Raw genomic sequence first — 25,241 nt, forward strand, 5'->3', positions numbered from 1 at the left:
CTTTTAAGGGGGGGAATACAAGTAAAACACACGATGATTATCGTATGTTATATAAAGTTTCATTATACACTTTTTATCAACGGAATCACATGTGATTTATAATTATTATAAATAAACTTTCATATGCAAAATGTATCATGATAACATCATATCTATTGAAATGAAAAGTGTTGTTATCTATATATAAATCAAGCACTCTGCTTATACTGTATGTATATGTGTCCACCTTTCATACTACAAACATACGATTATTTTGGCACGAAAAACATCAATATTTTGGGATACTTCTTGTTAATAAATCAATCATATATGATTTATAACTAGCATACAAATGGATTTACTACAAGTTTAACAGTTTTACTAAACCTATTACTTCAAATGACTTTCTTAAACGTTTTTACATGATTAAAGCTCGTTATCAAACTGTCTTACATACTGTAAGCTTCCTTTCAAACTCGGTTACAAAGGTGTTTTCAAACAGTGGTTTTCCGTGTAATTAAAATGTCTTATCAAACAAAATACTTTCAATCATTTTATAAACTGACATCAAGTCACAAATTCTTTATTAGGCTTTTCAACGGTTTTACAAAACTTCTTTATGCTTTTATATTATAAATTGCATGCCTCTATATGTATAGTTATATAAGAAATGTTTAAAAGACTTAGGAAGGCTATCCACCCTATTTCCTTTTCGCGCCTTGAGATGTGGTCGGGTGGGATATTGGGTATTCGTCCAAAAGTCGTTTAAATATCAGTTATATATCATGTATACATATATGGTCATAAATGTTCCATCAGTTAATTTAGTTCTGATACGCTTGGGTAGCAATGGTGTATAAACCTACTTGGACACTCATCAATTACATTCTAGTAAACTATTATAGGAATAGTTTAGAGTAAACAAAACATTTTCCCTACTACAAGAAATTACTACTACATGTTATATGAAGGAATACTCTTACATGAATACTTTTACATAGACATTATATGGCAAATTACTACTACATGTTATATGAAGGAATACTCTTACATGAATACTTATACATGAATACTTTTACATAGACCTTATATGGCAAATTACTATTACATGTTATATGTCTAGATACGGTTATATCGTTCGCCTTTCTATCTTTACCTTGTGATTCAATCACATCATCGACGAGATAGATTGGGACTTTATCTCCTAGTTCCACATGATACTTTGAGGGACTAACCATTCCGACAACCACTGTTAGCTACAGAGGTAAATGAACAATCTACAGATGTTTTAGGTTGATACCATCGTGGGTATACATAAGGGACTAACTATTCCTAAACCCGGCTGTTAGCAACAGAGGTAAATGAACAATCTACGGATGTTTTAGGTTGATACCATTTCAGGTATACTTAAGGGACTACTAATAAGAGTTAAACAGGGAAAAACCGTCACATTTTCAAGAGATGCGTACTTTCAAAACAGTCAGGTCTAGGTAAAAGACTACTTTCAAAACATTCGAGTCTTGGTAGAAGACTACTTTTATACTAGTAGGAAATATGGGATTTTCTAGAGCTTTTCATACTTATACTAAATGTTTCATCAATCATTCACCAGTCTTTCATATCAACTAATCAAAGCAATGACATTAAATACTTATGAACTCACCAGCTTAAATGCTGATCTACTCTTTCAAAATAACTTGTATTCTCAGGTTACAAATAGACAGGTGCCGATACAAGGTTTAGAGAAGACGGAGCAGTCAAGACTCGTCTTTTATTTTGATAAGTTATCAACATGTCTTGTACTATGAAAGAAAACACTTGTAACTAAAATTATACTATTAATGCAATGGATGATGTTGTTGCTTGTTTACTACTTTACATTTGTTGTGATGCATACATGACGTCCTCCGCCCCAGAACGTTTCCGCCGTTCTCGGTTTTGGGGTGTGATAGATACGCACGTTTGTTTCTTTGATTGCCAGCTAACCAACTTCCGGTCAAGGAATTGGCAGCCTCCTGTTGTACTTTTTCTGTCTAGTCCACATACTCCAAGGTCTGCATCGGAGTAGGCTTGAACGAAGAAGCCTGAGTTGGAGGGATACCATAGACCTAAAGAGGCAGTTCACTTGAGATACCGTAAAATGTTCTTCACTGCAAGCATGTGAGGTTCGCGTGGGTTTTCCTGAAATCTAGCACAGTAACAAACAGAAAACATTATGTCAGGCCTGCTAGCAGTGAGATACATTAGAGAGCCTATCATTTGACGATAAAGCGTAATATCAACAGCCGGTTTATCCAGGGATGGAGTGAGCTTGGTGCCGAACGCCATTGGAACTTTGACTTTTGAATCTCCAATCATGCCAAATTTTGCTAAGAGAGTTTTCGTGTAAGCTTCCTGATTAATAAAGATGCCTTCGGGTCCCTATCTAATATCTAAACCAAGGAAAACGTTAATAGGACCCATTGAGCTCATTTCAAATTTAGTCTCCATTAACTTTCTGAATTCAGCTGTTAGGCTAGGATTCGTTGAGCCAAAGATGATATCATCGACATAAATTTGAACGATCATAAGGTGGTTACCTTCCTTTTTACGAAAGAAGGTTGGGTCAACCGAACCTTGTTTGAATTTGGACATCTTTAAAAATTTAGTCAGCGTTTCATACCATGCTCTCGGAGCTTGTTTCAGTCCATACACGGCTTTATCCAGAATGTAGCAATGATTTGGATACTTTTCATTCACGAATCCAGGAGGTTGCTCCACATACACAGTTTCTTCGAGTTCTCCATTGAGAAATGCACACTTGACGTCCATTTGGAAGACCTCAAAGTTTTTGTGTGCAGCATAGGCTAGAAATATTCTAACTGATTCCAGCCTAGCTACAGGAGCGAAAGTCTCTTCATAATCAATCCCTTCCTCCTGACAGTATCCTTTCACGACCAGACGAGCTTTGTTCCTAATAACGTTCCCTTCCTTATCCATTTTGTTTTTGAAGACCCATTTGAGACCAACAACCGAGGCATCTGGAGGGGTTGGAATAAGGCGCCAGACTTTGTTCATTTCGAATTCGTTCAGTTCATCTTGCATGGCTTGAACCCAATCGGAGTGATCAAGAGCAGTGTTAACTGTCTATGGTTCAACTTTTGATACGAATGAGTTAAACATGCAGAATTCGACTTTTGAAAACAGGGAAGTCTGTTTTTCCTTGAGTTGTGATCGGGTCAAAACCTTTTCAGAGACATCACCAACAACTTGAGAGACAGGATGATCTCTGGTCCATTTGGTGAGAGGAGGGTAGTTTGGATCAAAGGTTGGATCCAATTCAGCGTTTATTATTTCTTCTGGTTTGAACTGGCTTTCATAGTCGTAAGACATATCAGCTTGCTCCCCCTCAATAGATGAGCTTTCAGGAGTGTCTTGTGAATCTTGAGCTTCAGAGGTTTCTTGTGGTGTGGAGCTTTCAGGCGATGATGCACCTTCGGATGGAGAGGCATTTTCGGTTGGTGAAGTGCTTTCGGGAGCAGATGGAGACCTTGGCTCTCCCTCAACATGTGAGGTTGGCTGAGTTGACGACGGTTGATCCTCCCCCTCGACTAAAGCATTGTGTGATGGAGGTTCGTCAGAAGTTGATCCTCCTTCATTCATTCTCCTTGCAGCGTCTTCAACACTTTGCTTCATATGATCTACCTTGTTGTCTGCTGCACCTGCTTCTGAGAGAGTGGCTTTCTCTGGTTCATCAAATAGCTCCATGAACTTCTCGAATAGGTTAGCGATCGAGGCCGTGACTTGGCCAGTTTGAGGAAAGATTTCCCCAGCTGTTTCTTCATTGGCCTTTAGCTTTTTGACATAGCTATCATCAAAAGTCACGTAATAAGCTTCTTCTATTCTCCTCGAACGCTTGTTCAATACCCTGTACGCTTTAGAAGTGAGAGAATAGCCCAGAAATATTCCTTCATCGGCTTTGACATCGAACTTGTTGCGGTGTTCTTTAGAGTTAAAGATGAAACACCGTGAACCGAACACATGGAAAAATTTCACATTTGGCTTCCTGTTGTTGAGAATCTCATAAGGAGTGAGCGTGAATCGCTTGTTGAGATATGACCTGTTCTGTGTAAAACAAGCAGCAGAAATAGCATCACCCCAAAAATATAAAGGTAAGGAAGCGAAACTTAACATGGTTCGGGCTGCTTCACACAAAGATCGGTTTCGTCTTTCGACAATCCCGTTTTGTTGAGGTGTGTAGGGAGCTGAGAAGTTGTGACTGGTTCCTCTTTCTGCTAAGAATTCTTCGAATTCTTTATTTTTAAATTCCTGACCATTGTCGCTCCTGATGTTGCGAACAACCTTCTTCAGCTGTACTTCAATCTGCTTGATGAACACTTTCAGCTTGTAAGTCGCTTCAGATTTAAGCTTCAGAAAGAACACCCATGTAAAACGCGAAAAATCATCTACAATAACAAGAAGATACTTGCTACCGACGATGCTTTCGATAGATGATGGACCACATAAATCAATATGAAGTAATTCAAGTGGTTCAACAACTTTAGTGTTTATTATAGATGGATGACTTTGACGACTCTGCTTCCCCATTTCGCATGCAGCACACAAATGGTCTCTATCGAACTTGAGCAGTGGAAGACCTCGAACATGACCTCCAGTGACAAGTTTGTTGATGTCCTTAAAGTTAAGATGAGAGAGCCTTCGGTGCCACAACCAGCTTTCGTCAGATTGTGCTTTTGATAACAGGCAGATAGCTGGGTTTCCTTTGATGGGTTTGAGGTTTAGAGGAAACATTTCACCCTTACGCTCCGATTTGAGAATAACTCTTTTCGTCTTCTTCTCAATTATTTCAGAACCCTCATCGTCGAATGAGACTTTGAGACCGGTACCTCCAACAAGCTGAGATACACTGATGAGGTTGTGTTGTAGCCCTTCTATGTATGCAACCTTCCTTATCGTGAAATCACCGTTTGTGATCATTCCATATCCTTTTATGGTGTCGAAGGAGTTGTTTCCAAACTTGACGTTTCCACCATTTGAAAGAGACCTGTATTCCCTTAGCTCTTCGTTCCTCCCTGTCATGTGACGCGAGCAGTCACTGTCAATGTACCATTCTTCGTCAAACTGCTCGTCACTGATAACCTGCAAAAATTAAGCAGATTTAGGAACCCAAAGTTTCTTGGGTCCTCGTGAGCCTTTCACAGGTACAGGAATAGTAAGAGAGATGTCAACAAGATATGTTCGTTTTATTAGTGTTGTTTCATCTTTCTTTTTGATGGTAAAAACTTTAATTTTATTGGGATTCGTTGCTTTTGGTTTTGACTCTTATTCGACTGAAGAGACCTTCTGTTTTCCTTTATGTTCAGTTGATGATTGAGATTTTTGAGAAGGAACAGAATGGAATTTAGGACGAGATGGAGAAGAGTTAGAAGAATTTGAAGAATTAGAAGAGTTAGAATGAGAAAGCTTAGATTGAGATGACTTTTTGGCTGGAGACTCTAGGTGACCCTTTTGCTTTTGATCATTGGTGGGACCGACCTTTGAGTTTTGATCTCTTTTGTTCTCAGAACTGAACTTCTGCTTTCGGTTGGAGTCATTCTTAGAACCGAACCTTTGCTTTCGGTTGGAGTCATTCTCAGAACCGAACCTTTGCTTTCGGTTGGAATCATTTTCTGAACCGAACCTTTGCTTTCGGTTGATGTTTTTCTCCGAACCGAACCTCTGCTTTTGGTTGTTGTTGCTCTCTTGCGTTTTAACAGGATTTTTCTCTGACTTTAAGTTCCTATCTTGATGTGAGAAATAGGCATTCTGAGATTGCCAGAACTGTTTTCTTTCAGAGAGATTCTTCCTATATCTCTGATTCCTTTGACGTTTTTGATTCCTCATCTGTTTCGGTTGATGATGGATGTTAGCTTTCGGTTTCGGTTTTTCTTTGGCTGGTTTACTCTGAACTGATGAAGTTTCACTAGAATGAGTGTCTTCTTTTGCAGGAATTCCTTTTTCTTAAGGAATGTCTTTCGTACTGCTAGTACTTGGCACATCGAAGTTATCAGGTTTATTCAAGGGTTCTGGCACGTATCTGTCTTTGCTTTTCCACGAGGTCCTTTCAGATAAGCCTACCGTCTCATCAACATTATCAATAGGAGCAGACCAGAAGAACTCATCACAGCCGTCAGCATTGTCTTCGTTTACAATAGTTGTGAGTTCAGCAGTCTGATGTTCGGTTACGCCTGTGACCTTGTATAGCTGATTTGGTGTGGTTCTGGCTTTTTGATATACCACTGCCTTTTCTCCCAGAATCGGGGACTTTTGTTGGGACATACGAGCGAACTCCACTGAATTTTCTGAAATGAGATTCTTGTGGTTTTCGGGTTCGCTTTTGACAAATTCTGAACAGTCAACTGTGTCCTCTACAGAAATTTCACTCATATTGTCATCCTCATTAAGCTCAAATGCATTTTCAACTTCAATTTTATTTTCTGAGCTCAAGTTGGAGTTTAAGGAGTCAAATTTTTGTATAGTTTCGGTTCTCAGTTTCAGTTTATCATTTTCATCCAAAAGGTTTTTAAGCATGTCCTTATGGTCCTTGGACTTAATAAAAGATTCGATTTTGTCCAGTCCATACATATAGGTAGGATTAACGTCCTCAGATGATATAACACTCTCACAATTATACGCTTCAGCATCAATTTCATCCTCCTTAAACTCAAGGAAGGGTAAAATCATGCGATGAATCTTTTGTCCTATTTCACAATCCAAATGAAGCTGAGTAATATTAGAGTAAAGACATTTGGCAATCAAAAAAAAAACATTTCGCTGTTTCAAAAGCTTTAAATTGTCTCTTTGTAAATAAATGTTTTCCTCTTTTGTTTTGATTAATTCCGACTCCTTCAGTTCGATCCACATGCGTCGTTCCTCACTCTTCGAAGACACCCTGCTTAATTGGTCAGTTAGGTTAGAATTGGTGACTCGAGTTTGAGTTAAACTACTATCTAGATGAGAGATTCTTGAATTAACACTTTTTAGTTCTTTTTCATATGAGCTTTGTGGGACTTTAAATGAGACAAAGATGGATTGTACCTTCTTGATCAGTTCGTCAAGTTCGTTGAACTGCATGCTAAGCGGTTTAGCTGTAAAGCACATATCCTGTTGCCCCTTCGGTTCATTATCCCCACCATCAGTATTATATCCCCTCATCTGAGATACGTCAGACACCATCAAGCACCTTCCTCCACTGCTTTCTGCTTTAGCCACATAAGCCTTTCCATGAAAAGGTTTCCTTACTTCATCATCTTCAGAGTCGGTTGACCAAACCTCTACGCCACCGAACTCGTCATCAGCTACCGAACCCTGCACAATTAGAGCATTCATAGAAGGGTTAGCGGTAGATTTCTTCTTCCTTATTTCATCCAGCTTTTTCAGCAACAAAGCTTCTTCATCCTTTTCCTCATCTTTTTCTGCCATCTTTTTAAGGACGCAGTCTTTTGCATAGTGGTTCTTTCCTCCACAATAGTAGCAGCTTACTCCAGAATCACCCTTAGCCTTCGGTTCCTTCTTTGATTCTTCAGCTTTCGGTTCATCTTTAACCTTTTCAGAACTGTAACTCCCCTGCCAATTTCGGTTTTTGTTGGTGGGAAATCTCTTCTTGATGAACCTCTTGGGGTTTGACACCATCATAGCATAATCCTCAGAAGTGAGGTCATAATCCTCCAAGTTGAGGTCTTCGTCCTCCATCACTGCTTTGCTTTTGGACAGGAGGGCCAACGAACCTAGGCTTGAAACCACATTCTTCTCCTGCAACACGATCTTCTCCTGAGATTTCAAGATGCCCACCAGTTTCGCCAAAGAGTAGGATTTAAATTGCTCGTGCGCTTTAACTGTGGACACAACTGCTCTCCACTCGGATCTGAGACCGTTTAAAAACCTAACCTTCTGCTCAATAAGCTTCCTTTCGATGTCGTGCTTCATCATCTTGCTAAGAAGATGATTGAAGCGATCGAACGTTTGGGTCACAGTTTCTTCGGCTCCTTGCTTGAATTCACCAAACTCGGACAAGAGTAAGGTTTGAATGGAGTGTTCAAGATCTTCGTCTGTAGAGTACAATTCTCGTAACCTGTCCCATATTTCTTTTGCCATCGTGCATGAACTCACCAGCCTAAAAGTATCAGATTGAAGAGCGAATCTAATCAATCTTAACGCTTTGATATTGCACTGAAATTTATCTTTTTCGTCTTGCGCAATATCTTTGACATCTTTCAGAAGATCATTATACTCCTTTTGAGTTTTAATAATCCTTGAAGTTGCTGAGTGAGAAAACGGTCCAGAAACAATTGCTTCCCAGATGAGGTATCCATTATCCTCAGATCCTATAACATAATCTTCAAAGTGATGCGCCCAGACTTCATAATCATGGGTGTACAGGATGGGAATCTTCGTTGTTGATCCAATGCTGTTCGAAATATTAATAGGATTGGATTGCGACTCGTCCATAATTGATCGAATAACCTGTTCAAAGATCAGACTTGTAATAAATCAAATTAGGGCAAAACAATAAATATCGAGATACGTCAATAATGAGATGACGGCTCAATAAATATCAGTAATTGCGGTATAACCGTAATCGAAACCTTTTTCACATAAAAGAAGTGTATCGATTACACAGCCTCCTGCTCTGATACCAATTGATAAGTTAAAAATTAACTTGAAGATCGATTAGATCTATAAAACAGGTAAAGAAATAAACAAGTAAACAGCAAGAACACAAGAATAGATCAAACGTGTCGAATGATTAATAAACAACCCTCAGAAGAGCTCGATAAAGAACTTCTACTGTAAAGGATTAGGGTTTACAAGAACGATGAAAGAAATCTGTAATGCTATCAATCGATCTAAAATCCTTCTCAATCGTTAACCTAATATGCATGCAAGCACATTATTATATACTAAACCCTACAAGCTCACGGTTGGACAGGCCCAAACCGGAGTACAAAACTTGGACTATTAACCGAGCCCAATGACGCAATACAAAATAAATCTGCTACCCAACATATTGCTTCATCTTCTTCATATCAACCTCTAGCAAACAAAACACCAATCTAAATCTAGTAATATAAACCCATCGGTTTCTGTTGGAAAATCAAAGCCAAACACCCATCATTAAGCCCCATTGATTTACAATCAAATTAAAAGTAAAAGAAAAAGAAGCGTTACCCGATGAACTGCCCCTGTCGTGACCCATCGATTTCTGTTGATAGATCGTTGTTACTGCCTGTTTCTTCTTCCCCTCGCACCTTCCTCTTCTTCTATCGAGCACCATGGCGAAAACCCTCACCGGAGCTGCTGTTTCCGCTTGCCTTGCTCCATCGGGCCAAATGTTCTCCTCCCCTTCGCATATGCACCCGGAATCAAAGGAGAAGCAGCCAAAAACTACTTGAGCAGCAAGGATGAACGGATCTTCGTGGTGGGTTGTAGGTGATGCCCAGATCGATGATGGCGTGAGTTTTATGAACCCTAAAAAGAAGAGGTGGAAATATATACACGATAGATTAAAGGAAATATATGAACGGGTGGGAAAATATAGGAGATAGTAAAGTTGAAATTCCTGTTATGTCCTTCTAACGATTTAAAAGTTACATTTTAATGCCAACAGTTTAAGAATTTTTCATAAATCCTCTTTTCAATAATGACCTTAGATTTAAGTATTTAAATGGTTCATATTTTTTCTCGCGTTTTGATCCTACTCCTATATATATATATATATATATATATATATATATATATATATATATATATATATATATATATCAAAGGTTAGAAAAATCGCTCGACGTTAGCTAGTCGGTGGCTGGCGTTAAGGGATTAATCGGCTAGGCAGAGATTAATCGGGGGATTAATCGGGGACCATTAATTGCTAATTTGTTAGATTTAAGGAATTGTTCAAATGGGAACAAAAAAAAAGATTAAGAACCTTGAGAATCACTTAATTAAGATAAATACTTGCTAAAACACGGAGTGGAAAAATTGTAATTATCTTGAAATACAATGTATGCTCAGTATCATATTAACAAACAACATGGTGGCAATTTGGTAATTATACCAAACATATTACCCGAATAATCAATTTGGGGAAAAACAGCAAAACCCTCATTCAATTTACATCTCTGTCAAAGCAACAAAAAAACCCTATTCTTTCAATTTCGAAAAAAAAAAAAAAAATAGCAATTACTGCACGCGATCGTTCATTGAAAGTTCAAAATCAACAGAAATTTAGTGAATACAATGACAAAAAGACCTAAAACAAGAGCATTTGGTAAAATTCGATCGAGAATGCGATTGATGAAGAACCAAATAAAAAAAGAAAAAGAAACAAACTACGATCATTTCAGTTGAAGAAACTCAAGCAAAAGAGAAAACGACAGTCATCGATGAAGATATAAAAAAAACCCTAAATGAAGTATAAATCGAAATATATTCAAAAATAACTTGAAAATAATTTCAAAATGAACTAATATTACATGATTCTGATTTAAAACTTATGTATTTTGCTATAATATGAAATTTTAATATATATATATATATATATATATATATATATATATATATATATATATATATATATATATATATATATATATATATGAGTGTTTGATTTTAAAAAGGATGCATTAATTAAACTGTAAACAAATAATATTGACATAATAAAATATCTATAAAAATATTTGTGTTGAATGACATTTGACTTTCTTATTACGAAACGAATTTAACATATCTTTAAAACTTTCAAACTGGGAATTTACGTATCAACATACAAACACAATAATAAAGCTGATAGATATTTTAATTTAATATTAATTAATGAATTTAACATATATATTAAACTGTGAATATGGAATTTTAAATGAGTTTAATATATTTTTTTAGCTGTGAATACATAATAATGATTTTATAAATTTGAATATTGAAAGAGTTTTAAGTTGTGAATGTATGATACATACATAGTACTAATGATATGCAAAAGATATATCTATCTACTTTTAAATTTATAAACCTAACTACTTATCTACTAAATAATTTATAAGCAGTGTACCTAGTTAGTTTATAGTATAGTAAGGTAAGTTGGGTATCGAACACATGAAACAGGTTTTAGCTAATAAAGTAATTACTAAAAATTAATCTAAAAACAATAACTAAATTGGGGGGTTTTATTTGATTTTTGCAAGTTTGGATTAACTTAAATTATTCAATTAACTAAAAACTAAGCAACTCGTTTAATTAAGAACGGTTGTAATCAAGATTATGAAGACACTTTCATTTAACTTTGAATCCTCTTTTTTCCTACGGATAGTACCTAAACATGGATTTATTCAGTTGGTTACCAATTTAAATATAATTAGCGGTCTTGATCCAATCTCCTAATATTTTTACCAATTCATGAATTACTAGGTAATGACCCTACATATGTAAATACATAATTGATTATTAAAAATAATTGGGCTATGTGATAAATATCTAAGATAATTATCTATGATCAAGACAGATCACCAAACACAATTATGATCAAATTATGTTCTCCAACACAGTTAAAGTTGTTACCGTTATTACCTAATCTAAGATTTGGCGAATCCTAGTTCTAGTAATTTAATGATCATAAACTACTAAGTAATCAAGTTCATGCAATTAAAATGGTCATTCAACTACACTTAACATGAATCAAATCAATAAAGATTAAAACTTTAACATGTTAGGTAAAGATAAATCAAACACAAGCTCAAACCAACTTCATAAAATCCATGAAAAGCAAAAAACTAACACATAGTATTACGGTTGATCCATACTAAACGAAAGCCTAGTGATTTAGCTACTCATGGTAGTAAATAAACACCAAAACATATAAGAATTAAACATGATTAATCTAATGCAAACTGAATGTAATATGTAATCTTCAACTTCTTAATCTTCAATCTTCTTCTCTTCCAAATGGTTGTTTTTCGCACTTTTATGGCTTCTGAAAGTCAAAAGTTAATATCTATTCTAAAACATATTTATGACATTTTAATATGCATGTAACCTTTAAGGCCTGTTATCTTGAGATTCGAATTCACCCGAACAAACATCCAAAGAGTGTGTTATACCAGTCTGCATAAGACATAAAATAAGAAAAAAAAAATTAGAAATACTATAAGGATATCTAGTTAACAACCAAAAACCAATAATTAGTAATTTAATTACCTGTGATTCGGTAAACTTATTTTCGAGTTGTTCAGTTAAGTCAACATTATCACTAACTCTAGAAATACCATACTGATTGGTTTTTTTCGACACATTGAAATCACTAACTGAAATCTTGAATGCCAATTTTAAAACTTTCAATGCATTAATCTCCCCTTGATAGAAATCAGTATTGTCCCCAATCTGCATCGAATAATAATGTAAATACATGTTTCGGTTTAAGTGAACATATATACGAAACAAAATAATCATTGCATAATATTGAAATGGCCTTTGTTGCTTTCTTAAACAACTCTTTTGGCTAATGTCTTCAATAGATACCTTCCTTCTTTTTCAAACATTGTTAAGGTAGTCCTGATATTATCTTGCACATGTATGGGGATTATGAATCTACAAAAACAAGATAGAAAATATCAAAAATATTATTAATATATATGGAGTAAGAAACGTTTTTGTATGACAATAGTTTATAGTAAGAACCTCAATACAACAGAAGTTATTATTTTTATGCAATTTTGGTTACGACATTCATAAGAAATTGATTTTGCATTTGATTCATGAACATCAATATCATCCTTTACTCCGTTATCCGGAAAGGCCTAGTAACTGCAGTTTGTACAAGCAGGATAGAACCATTTCTCATTCTGCAAGATTCCCTTTATAGTGCCAACTATAACGAAATGGGTTTTCTGCATGAATGATTGGTTAATTATAACATTTTATTATTTTAAAAAATACAAAAAATATAAATATACAAGTTTAAAAAATTCAAATAAATACCGAAAGGGGTTCAAAAATCTCAGCAATAGTCTTTAGGTTAGTTTTAACTACGAAATCATCTAATTCGGAAAGCTGTTTAGATTCGATTACTGATATCATATTCGAAGACGAATCAGGACGATGACCCCGTCAAAACTGTAAATTACACAAAGAAATAGTTTTTAGTATTGTTGTAGCGAATTTTTGTATAATTAAAACCTACACAGAAATGTGTTACCTTTTTTTGAAAACACTAATTTCATCGATGTCGGAGTTAATGAACAACTTTGAAGATGTAAAGTATGTGTTAACACTCGGACGATTTATAACAAAGATAATAATAATTAGTTTAATAACCAGGGATGTTAAAATGTGTTGATAATAAAATATATATATATATATATATATATATATATATATATATATATATATATATATATACGTCTCCAAACACTAATCTTTGCAAACTGAAGTATAACAACGACATGTTGATTTGGTGGATTGTTATCTAGGTAATCTTGCATCGTGTACACATAATCACCCCACAAATTTACACGAAGTTGCAAAGCACTGAAAATTCAACAATTGTTTTTTAAAAGTCATGTTTTAACATAATACATAATACAAATATAAAGATATGAACTACAAACTTTGCATTTTGGATGTGAATGGTTAGTATCTGTTTAGACTTTTAAGGATCATCCCTCATCATCTCACTAATAGCAACTACCAATCCAATAACATCTGGAAAACAAAAAAAAAACATACATTTGAAGAGTTGTTTGAAATTTCAAGATATAATATATAATATATAGCAGATAAACATAACTAAGACTAATTAAAATTTTAGTTTGTAATTAAACTAATAAATATTAACTAAACCAATGGATGTATCTTCAAGATGTAGCAACGACAGTACAGTTTGATAGTCTACAAATGAAAATCCAAATCTAGATCCAGAAAATTCTACACATTCTTTAAGAACAATATTATGGACAAATGTTAGTTTCTGATCTTGAGGAGTTATTTTGAAACTACCAGGCTTTTGTGATGCAAAACTTGGATTTGTGATATAAAAAGCTGACCCATCCTTTAATATATTTTTGAATCGATAGAGAATTTTTTTTCCAAACAGTAGCTTGGATCTTGCTACTCTATAAAAAAGTAATATATGATCAACTATAAAATAATTGTACTTAAATGTGTATTTGTAAGAAATAATTAATATGTGGAGTGTAAGATACATGTTCATCAAGTATGATTAATTCAATTAACTAAATGTTATCCTTGTTGTAGAATGACATATGTTTCCACAAGTTGATGACACGAACTTTTAGAGTCAAATCATCCATCAGCACATTCACATTAGAAATCAAAGTGACATTGGGAGTAGCCATTTAATTGAAAAAACACAAAATTATATAAATTTGATGAAAAATATATGTAAATTCAAAGCCCTGACTAAGTTAACAGAAATATTCCACTATGTTGGTATTATTATGATTCAAATTCGAATTGCATTAGAACTATTTAACTGAAAAAACAGAAAATTATATAAATTTATTGAAAAATATATATAAATTCAAATACCTGAATAACATAACACACATATTCCTATATGTTCGTATTATTTTGATTGAAATTCTTATTGCATTTGAACCATTTTGGACTATTTCCGATTTTAATTAACTTTGCTGATCAATCCAGATCAATTTTAAAACAACGAAAATAAAATGTTTTTCTGCACTTATATGTTCTGCAAAGAATCAATTCAATGTAACATATTGTAATGTTGTAAAGCTTATTGGTAATTAAGAAAAGTTAAAAGATACATAATTTCCAAATAATATATAAATGGTAAAATTGTCCAACTTCATAAATAAAGACTAACTAATGTTGTAAAGCTTATTCTTATTATAAGAATCGACTTATTTACCCTTTATATCCACAACTTGACACTTCAAAATTAAAATCATAACATATTAACATGTATAGTTTTCGGTTTCTTTTATGGTGATTTATATGATCAATTTCTTCTTTTTGTGTAGGTAGGAAAAAATGTATATCTTCTGTATAAGATAACATATACAGAAAATAACAAAAAGAGAAGAATATAGATATAATCAAAATTACAATAAGAATACGAATAAATGATAAACAAAAAAAAAATCCGGCATAGTTGTTTGGGGATGCTTTACCTTCTTTGTAGTGTTTTACGGTTCAGATACCAAGCAAATAAGAAAAGGCAAAAGGTTGAAACGAATTAGGGGTTTTGTATTTATAAGTGAAATAAAACAACCGAAGTTAATATTGTAATTGAATATTTTAATTCATTTAATTGATTTAATTACTATTATCATGCAGATATGTTTGGAAAAAGATAAACTTTATAAAAATCCATTCCTGATTTTATGCGATATGATGATGATGATGTATGATATATTTAAAATTATAATGAAATTTAATTTAATGCTGGCATAATATGGAAACAAATTTGCTGATTAGTAGAAGAATGTGTGTATTCGTCAAAGAAGGTATAAGGTAAATCTTCGATAAGAAACAAAAATTTTTGTTTTGTATGGAAACATATTTATTTTTAAAAAACCATTGCTGATTTTATTGCAAGGTGATTATGTTTTAGTTTGAATTTTTCGTTTTATATGGAAACAGATATATGGAAATATATTTCTTTTTAAAATAAATATTAACTTTTGACTTTCGGTTTTTTTGTTTAATTTTTAGGAATGGCTTGGACCGGAATAAAATTCTGAGAAAAATAGAGAAAAACACGTGTAATTCGGGTGTGTTGAAGAAGGTCATGTGACACCTTAGAGATGTTTTTATTAGGAAGAGAGATAAATTGAAAGAGAGAAAAAAAAAACACCAATATCTTTACCTATCAGCATTTTTTTTCCTATTTCCATCAATTATAAATAAATGTTTATATTGGCAAAAAAATTTCATCCACTTTTATACAACTAAACAAAAAGAGAAAAAAAACAAGTGTGAATAAACAAAAAAATAAAGAAAACTTTAATAGATTTATAAGTTGAAAGATATAAAAGAATCTGGATGTATAAGTTGAAAAAGATAAAAGAATCTAGATAAATTCACCTATTTCCACATTCTTTATTGTTTTTCATACATTATAAATATAGCCACAAAAAAGAAGAAAAACTAACCAAACAAATCAAGAATCTTTTTATAAATATATAAATTGAAAGTGAGAAAAGAACACAAATACTTTTACCTATCAGTAACATTCTTTTTTTATTTCCATCCATTCTAAATAAGTTTTTATATAGGAAAAAAATTCAATTAATCAATCATTAAGTAGAATAAGTTGAAAAGGTTGGAGAATTTCAAATGAATATGGTTCAAAATATATGATTTATTTTGAACCATATTGATTTGAATAATCTTATTTATAAGTTATAAAGATAATTTTTTTAATTTATTATTGATTCTACACTGATATAAACTAAAACTAATATTTAGACAAAAACTTTTTAATAAATAACTTATATTGTAATAAGTCATTTTTTATCAAAAAAAAATCATTATTTCATATTTGAGAACCAATATGCACTTTACCTTACTCCTTGTACTTACGATTATAACATCACCTTTCGCTATGTGCTCCTCACGTTGACTCTCCCTGCTCGTCGTCGCCTCCCCTGTGAAGCCACCGGCCGGAGACATTTGATAGCTAGAATTTGGTGGCACCCAACCCCAGGTTCCATTCTCCTTCCTTCTTTTCTGCTTTCTTTCTTCTTCTTTTTTCTGCTTTCTTTGAAATCACCAATTGATGTTGTTGGTCAATCGTCAAGTTCAAGTTCTTCCCTGGAATTCTGTTAGGTGATTTCTTACTTTCATTGATAATTTGATTGTTATTTGTTTGCTGCTACTGATTTGGTAATTGTGTTTGATGTTCAAATGTATGAAATCTGATGTGTATAGTATCATGTAAAAAATGGAATGTGTTTGTAGGCAAGCTGTTTGATCAAATGTCTGAGAAGGATAGTAGTTTCTTATGCATGTTTTTATTTATCAATTCTAATATACATGTTTTAATGTTTAACCTGTGAATTTTGATATTGGTAACTTGGGAATGAACAATAGATACTACTTATTTCCTCCTAGTGTTTTTGAATGATCTTATTAAGATGCTTATATGCTTATATGTAAAAAGAATCCCTTTTGGTCATTTTACACATATATGTAGTTTTTTAGGCATGGTTGTATAGCCTTGTTGGTTTGGTTTTGTTGATTTCATACGTTTATATAAGATGTGGGTTTGAAGTTTGAAGGGATGAGAACAGAAATAGAAGATGTTCCGTATTAGACAATATTTGTATTCATTGTTAGTATAGAGACTAGAGTGTAAATGTCTCAATTATATATATCTTCCTGATGTAATATGTGGTTACTACAATTTATAATACAATTCTGTTATGAGTGGAACCATGTATTGGTTTTGGTGTTGCTTGGTGTCTCTTGTTTTTGCATTTACTGCCCTTGGTTCTTCATATGGAGTTTTGCTATCTGCTTGCTTTGTTTGCTTGTAAATGTTTAAGTCTGGTTGATAAATGGGATATCTGGATGTTTTGAATTGTTTTTTTTTTTTTTGTATTCTTTGTTTTTTGTTGTAACTTTGCTAGCAAATACAAGTGATTGTTGGAACTCAACCGTATTTGTTCTTACATGGCAACTTAATAGTCTTTGATTTCTTTGCCATAGTGTGTATATATTTCAATACAAAATTTTCAAGAAAATTAACAAATTGATAAAAAAATGATTAAACCTAAAATTGAATTAATTAGCAAATGATCATGTTACTTTATGAACTAGTTTCTTTTGTTTATCTAGTGTGGCCTCATCAAGGGCAAACAATGATGGATTTTGCAATCAGTTGGTGATCATTTTGTGATTGCTAAAATTGCATAGATTTAAAAAAGACTGTATTCTATCAAACTTTAGATATACGTTCAGTTTATGCCAAACTAGACACATATACACTAATGTATGTCTTGAACAGTCATTTAGTATTTTTATTTTCATATATGTTAATGTTTTTTGTCCATGACTTTGTTGTAAATGTTTATGTTGTTTGTTTTTATACTCTTGAAGAAATTTCAAAATGAATGGGATAATACAAAAATAACAACTTAATTTTATTTAATTATATATTATAATGCCAATTTCATCTTAATCCATAACAATAGGGATTCATGAGGTTCGCAATAGGCAAGAGTGCTTCATTTAATGCATTAATAGTTTGTTTATATTTGCTAAATATCAATTGTAAACATTTTTCTATGATAAAATACTTCTATAAGCATGATGTCATTTTTTCCATGCATAACATATTAGAAACTCTAACTCAAGCCTATTATCCACATTTGACGACTCTTACAGATTCAAAAGAAAAATGTAAGAGAATTAAACAAGACATATTTCTTCTGTTTATGTGTCACTAAATAGCAACCAACATCTAAATTCACCAATATTTTGGACAAACCTTAGTTTCCTATCACATTAGCCATACAAGCCCCATCTTTTCGCCACTATTCCTTCGTCACATTCCATTCCAAATCTGAGTAAAGTGATCCAAGCAAACCAAAATTTAGTAAGATTTGGAAGAACGCTAAATGTGGTTATCTAAATCGTTTTTTAATAAGGAAATTACACAAAAGTCTAACTTTATCCCAAACTAAGTCAAGATTACATGGAACAGACTATTTAAACAAGATTAGAAGTAAATAATTTGAATTTTAATGTTTCTAGTCCTATCAACTTTCTCCACATTGTAGTAAAGTCAATGTATGATGGGCTTATAAAAAAACAAGACAAGATTGAAAAAGAAATACCATTACATCGATTTGATGCGTAACCTGGATTTCCCACACTCACAAATCTGATTGACATAAACAACCAAAATGAAATATAGAACCTGACAGGTTGAAGAACAAATTTACCTCGGCATAATAAAACAATGAAAAGTTTTAATTTCATGAAGGAAAACAATGGGAATATAAAAGGATTGGGATTTTTATGAATCGAAGTGTACCAATTTCTCATAAATTTCCTTGATTAAAGTTTCAAATGATTCAAATGAAATGGAGACAACTTCTCCAACATCTGTGAGTGCTTCATTTTTAGCTTGTGAAGACTCCATTTCACACCAAGTAAAAAAGATCAAGCAAGGTCAACGATATTAAAGGGAAAATTGTAGAGAATAGAAAAGTACTTTATTATCGATAACAATATGTGCAATGTATTTTCTTTCTTATCCATAATAGCAACACACTTGAATTGTTTATCGATAATAGTAGTGTACTTTATTTTTTACCTATATAGCAACATCATTACTTTTTATTTTTTTTATTTGTTACATATTCCCATTATTGGTAAATAAAATGTAAGTATGTTGTTATTACGGATAAATAAATATAACTAAATTTATATTAAGGGTAAAAGGAAAATTACATTGTTTCTGTTGGTAAAAATAGTAAAGTAAGTTGCTATTTATTGCAATTTTCATTTAAGAAACTATGATAATAAGATTATAGTGTGACGACGTTGAACTTCATATTTGAAGAGAGATATATAAATTCCACTGACCCAAGTGTACATTGGTTTATTGATTTTTCCTTATTTAAATGATTTAACTAATGAATATTCACCTCTACCACCGACTTCTCCAATCACAAAGATCATTTTTATCTAAAAGAAAAATGTCAAAATATCAAAAAAGACATAGATTCTTCAAATGAATCACAATAATACTAAATAAAAAAAGTCACACATGGTGGCATGTGGAAATAGGGGTGCAAACGAGCTGAGCCGAGCCAAGCCCAAGCCTGACCAGGCTCGGCTCGGGCTCGTTTAAGTTATATGAGGCTCGAGCTCGAGCTCGGCTCGATTCGAGCTTTCTTTTACTGAGCTCGGCTCGAGCTCGTAAAGAATTATACAAGATCGACTCGGGCTCGGCTCATTTGTCGTTTGATGTGCCTAAATAAGCTTAAGCTTGACTTAAGCTCGTTAAGAAGCTCGTTTACTAATACCCGAAATCCAGAATTTCCCAAATATGTTTTTATTTTAATATAAGAAAATAATAACAAATTATATTATATAAAAGCTCGTTTAGGCTCGTGAGCCTAATCGAGCTTAGTGACATAGGATTGAGCTCGAGCTCGTTTAATAAACTAGCTTAATATTAAGCTTGGGCTCGGCTCGGGCTCGTTTAAAACCGGTTGTGAGTCGAACTTTTAACGAGCTGATCCCGAGTAGCTCGCAAGTAGCGTGGCTCGTTTGCACCCCTATGTGGAAATCATAACTAGTTTAGTCATTTTGCTAATTTTTTGTTATGTTTTTGCAAGTGGGCTTGTGGTAGTAATCTGATTTATCTTATTCTCGTAAAATTTTAACTAAATATGGAATTAGTATTAAATACTATTTGTTAATAGTTAAAAGTTATAAGTACATGATTTTATCAATATGGATTATTATGACTACAAATATATATGTCACTGTAATAATAATAATAATAATAATAATAATAATAATAATAATAATAATAATAATAATAATAATAATATTATTATTATTATTATTATTATTATTATTATTATAATTATTATAATTATAATAATTATAATAATAATAATATTATTATTATTATTGACGTGGAAAATTCCCTACGATCATTATATGTTGATTATTATAATCCATATTATTCTTCAAAATTCAATATCACCCTGTTACCTCATTTGTTATGAACATTAGAATTTAGTTTATCTTATGATTAGTTTAGATTAAACATGTAACATCATGTTTTGAAAAGTTTCTTATTATGGGATTGTGGACAATAAGTGGATCAAGTAAAGGTCATGTGCTTCAAGGGAATGAGTTTTCGACCTTATTAGATGATGATAATGTTGAATAAGCGATTAAAGCCTTGGTTTATGTCTTGGAGTCAAAGGGTAATATGGAAAAAGTGATGTCTCAGACTTATTTTATGAATTAATCATTTTAGTTCAATGTGTTTTCAGTCAAAAGTAATTATATAAGTTTATGAGGCTTGTCAATACCTTTCCGTGCATATAAAGAACACCGAAAACGAAGTTGAAACGAAGAAGTTATGAATGTTTGAAGTTGGAGTAAGATTGGGTGAAAACCCGTTCTCACGAGGTGAGAAATAATTCTCACGGCGTGAGAGTTCTCACGAGGTGAGAATATATTGTCACGACATGAGAACTATTCAGCCTAAATCCCACAAAAGTTTTAGGGTTTTCAAGATATTTAAAGGTAATGATTCATGTTTTAAGATATTTTCTAAGCCTCCATCATATCTAGAACCTCTTGGGAGAAACCCTAACCTCTATTTTCAAGATTTGAGCCTCCCTTCTCTCCTCTCTCTCTCTCTCATCCATTTTTCGAGTTTTTAGTGGTTTTGGAGCAATATTTTCATGCAAGATTGATCCTTGAAGCTTGGAAATTGAAGATCTCAACTTTCACCTACCTTCTAGACCTTTGTAAGTTATAAAGTTCCAAGATTTATTGCATTTCAACTTTGGATCTAAGTGTATGTGGTGTTTTGGTCCATTTTAATGAGTTTTGAGTGAGAGTTGGAAATAAAGTTTGCAGCTTTATTACTCTCCAAGGTCCCAAGAACATTGTATGTTTCAGATCTGGACTCCAACACCTTTTGATCAGTTTAGAATGTTTTCTTGGACCTCATAGACTGGGAAAGTCTTGATCCCTTTCCTTCCCTTTTAACCATGCAAGTTATTTTGGTTATTTAGGCCATTTTTTTGTATTAAAGTTTAGATCTTGAAAGCTTAAGACATTATTATGGATAAAGTTGGAAACTTTATCCATCTAAACATCATGTTGACTCACATTTGAAGGTTGGAGACTTGGACTTAATGGATTAAGTTGATAAAGATGCACTTTTGTTTCCCTTTGAGACTTAAAATCAAGATCTTGGTGGTTTGGACCTTCCTAATGGATAAAGTTGGAGACTTTATCCATTAAGACCTTGGAAAGGATCTGATCTAAGATTTGGAGCTCTTGAAATCAGAAGAAAATAGATTAAGCTCGTTTGAGCTGTTCAGATCAGTCCCCACAGCGTAGCCTTAGGCTGCCACAACATGGCGACTCGGGGATTAACTATTGTTTTGGAATTTTGTGCTCATGACATGGCCAAGGAAGGCCACGACGAGGAGGGCCGCTGTTTGGCAATTTTGACTTTAACTCTTACTGTTGACTTTTTTACCAGTTTGAATTTTGGTCAAACTTTAGTAAAATTGAGCATTTGGCTAAGGATTTGTTGGAACAAAGTACTATTAGGATCGATAGATTCTATGCAGGCAAACAGTTAAGAATGTAATTATGAACACACTAATGGCTTTAAATATGTCGTATGATTAAAACTTCAACACCTCAGAAGAGCTCGATTAAGAACTTCGACTGTAGAGGTGTTTAGGGTTACAAAACAATAATAAAAGATAATCACCACCGTATCTAATGCATACATGCATGCATTATTTATAAGAAAAACCTACTAGATACTCATGGATGGACAGGACCAATCCGGATACAAAACACAAGCCCATGACACAACATAACAAGACTCAACAATCTCCCCCTTTGTGTCAATGGAGCCGAAAGCTCACTTTGGTTGAGCTGCAGAAGACTTCTTGATTGTGTTGAACACCTTCGGTATGATTTCCAACAGATGATGACGAAACGTAATGTACCACCGAAGCATGTCCGTGAAGTTCTTCTTGTCTGCTTCTGAATTCTGCTTACACCGATGGATAATATTGATAATGTACTCTAAGCAGTCAGTTGAGAATAAATGTTTATCAGCAAGAGCGAACATAAAACGATTGGCTTCGCCTCTTGTGAACATCACAATAAGATGTGTAGAATCGATTTGGCCCATCTTCATTTTGTTCAGATCTCCTGGTTTCGGTGTTGGCTTGACAGTCGGTTTCTTGTTCATCACTTTCACTATCTCCTGATCCATAGCAACAACCTCATGAATATAAGAGGCCAACATCCTCTTCAAATGATCTAATATCGGCTCATATGCTTTTGGATTGGTGAGCAGAATGTTAAACAATAGGATCCAGCCATGATGATTTAAATTCCGAAGATCTGCCAGGGAAATAATCGACATCGAGTTTGTTGATCCTCGTGTGATTTTGAAATTAACATTTACAAATTTCCCAGTAGGCATAGGTTTCAGTACCTTGAAAGTAACTATCTTTTGTGCACACCATGTCAAGTACTGCGGTTGACCATACTGCAGATAAAAGTCGATAAGCTCACGATCAACTTTTGGATGAGGGAAAGGAGCTTCAATAGTCGAATCAAAGCAATGAAACGTGAATGCCTTTCGTGTTATCGGCATGTCGAACTGTGAATCCTTAGAATTGTCACAATCAAAAGAGGCGACAGGTTCCAGCCAGTAGACGCCTGGAAACTCTATTGCCTCATTGATAAGTGTTTCTTTTGTCCATAAGGGAAAAAAGGCCTTCTTGCAGTTTAAGGCTTCTTCTTCTTCCTTGTTCCTACTTTCCCTTTCCTCAGCCTCCCTTGCAATTCTCGAGGTTTCATCCAACTCTCTGTTCTTCTTTCATTTAAGGGCCTCAGCAATAGTCTTTTCTTTTTCGTCATCACTATCATCATCAGTCCCTTTCTTTTTATCTTGAGAACCAGAACCCGAAGCTTCATTATCCTTCGGTTCGGTTGAAACATCAACTTTCGGTTGGGCAGATTCAGTTTCAGTTTTCACAATAACCTTCAGTTGAGCACCTTCTCCCCCTTGTTTTGGAGATATGAAACTCTCCGAAACACCTTTCATCTCGTGTAACAAGGCAAGAGCAGGAAGAAGTTTTGAAGTGAGATGATTCATGATAATCAAAGTAAGGATAGGATCATGAGCACCAAGGAGACTGGTCAGCATATTCTTGACATGCCCAGCACAGCTACGAAGACTGCCCTCTCTATCTTCAACAAGGAAAATTCCTTTTCAGCTTGAGCAAGCTGCACCTTTTGAACTTCAATTGTGGAGACTTGGCATGCAAGTTCTTCCTGGAGAGCACTCTGCTTAGCTAAATCAGCGTGAAGAGATTCAAACCGAGAATTCACAGAACTGATAAGTGAAGTGTTCTCTACTTGTATTGAAGAACGAACAGCTTCAAACATTGTTTGCCCCGCTTGAATGGACTTGGATAAGGAATCAACAAAGGCATTCACCTTGGCTGCACTGGTATCAGCATGCCCTTTGAGTGACTCAAGAAAGATCTGAGTATTGTGAATGATTTCTGCAACATCAGTAGTGGCCTTCTTGCAAGAAGAAGTAGACTCATTAACAACCTTTGTGGATTTGTCAATGGACTCTATATATTGCTCAAGAGCAGTATCCAAGAAAGCTTTGAGCACAACATCATTGTAGGACTTGTTGACATGAAGCAGTTGATCAAGTTTCTCATCAATGATTTGTAATTGTTTGTGTGTGACTGGAGCTTCATCATCATCATCTGTAGGAAGCCGATAGGGACTGTAGTAGATTGAATCAAACTCATCAGTAGCACCACCGAGAGTGGCACCGAAATCGGTTGAAGGTGAGGGTGAAAGTGGTTTGGAAGTAACTGGAGGTTCAGTCTCAGTAGTCGCCCCCGTATCAGATACTTGACTCCTACTGTTGGTTCTGGGATAGTAGTGGAAGTTGATTGGGAAATAATAGAAGGAGGGATTGGAGTTGTAGAAATGGGAATAGTAGAAACTGGTGGCAGTGGTGGAATAGAAGTTGTTGTTTGATATGTGGTAGGTGGGGGAACAGGAGCAACCGAAATAGGAACTGTTTGTTTCGGTGATGGAAGTGGTGTTGGAAGTTTGTCATGAGGAGGTTCGGTTGGAGTGAGGGATCGGGGAGGGGTGTTACCTCTCGGTGATACATGATGAATTTCCTTTTATTCATCCTCCTCATCATTTTCTGAACTGGAAGGAGAGGGACTCTTAGATTTCTTCGCCATCTTCTTGATCTTCTTTGGCTTAAAAGAATCCCCTTTCTCAGACTTTTGCTTCTTGGACTTTGACTTATCATCCTCGGTTGTCTCTTTCTTGGTAGTAGCCCTTTTTCCTCCATTTCCAGGCTTATCTACAGCAACCAAGGCAGCCTGCTGATCAGGAGATAAGACTCTCGGTGCCTTGGGAGGAATCTTGCCATATTCAGTAATGAGCTTACACTCGACTGAGACACA

The sequence above is a fragment of the Lactuca sativa genome, chromosome 1, assembly GCF_002870075.4.
Source record: "Lactuca sativa cultivar Salinas chromosome 1, Lsat_Salinas_v11, whole genome shotgun sequence".
NCBI lineage: Eukaryota > Viridiplantae > Streptophyta > Magnoliopsida > Asterales > Asteraceae > Lactuca > Lactuca sativa.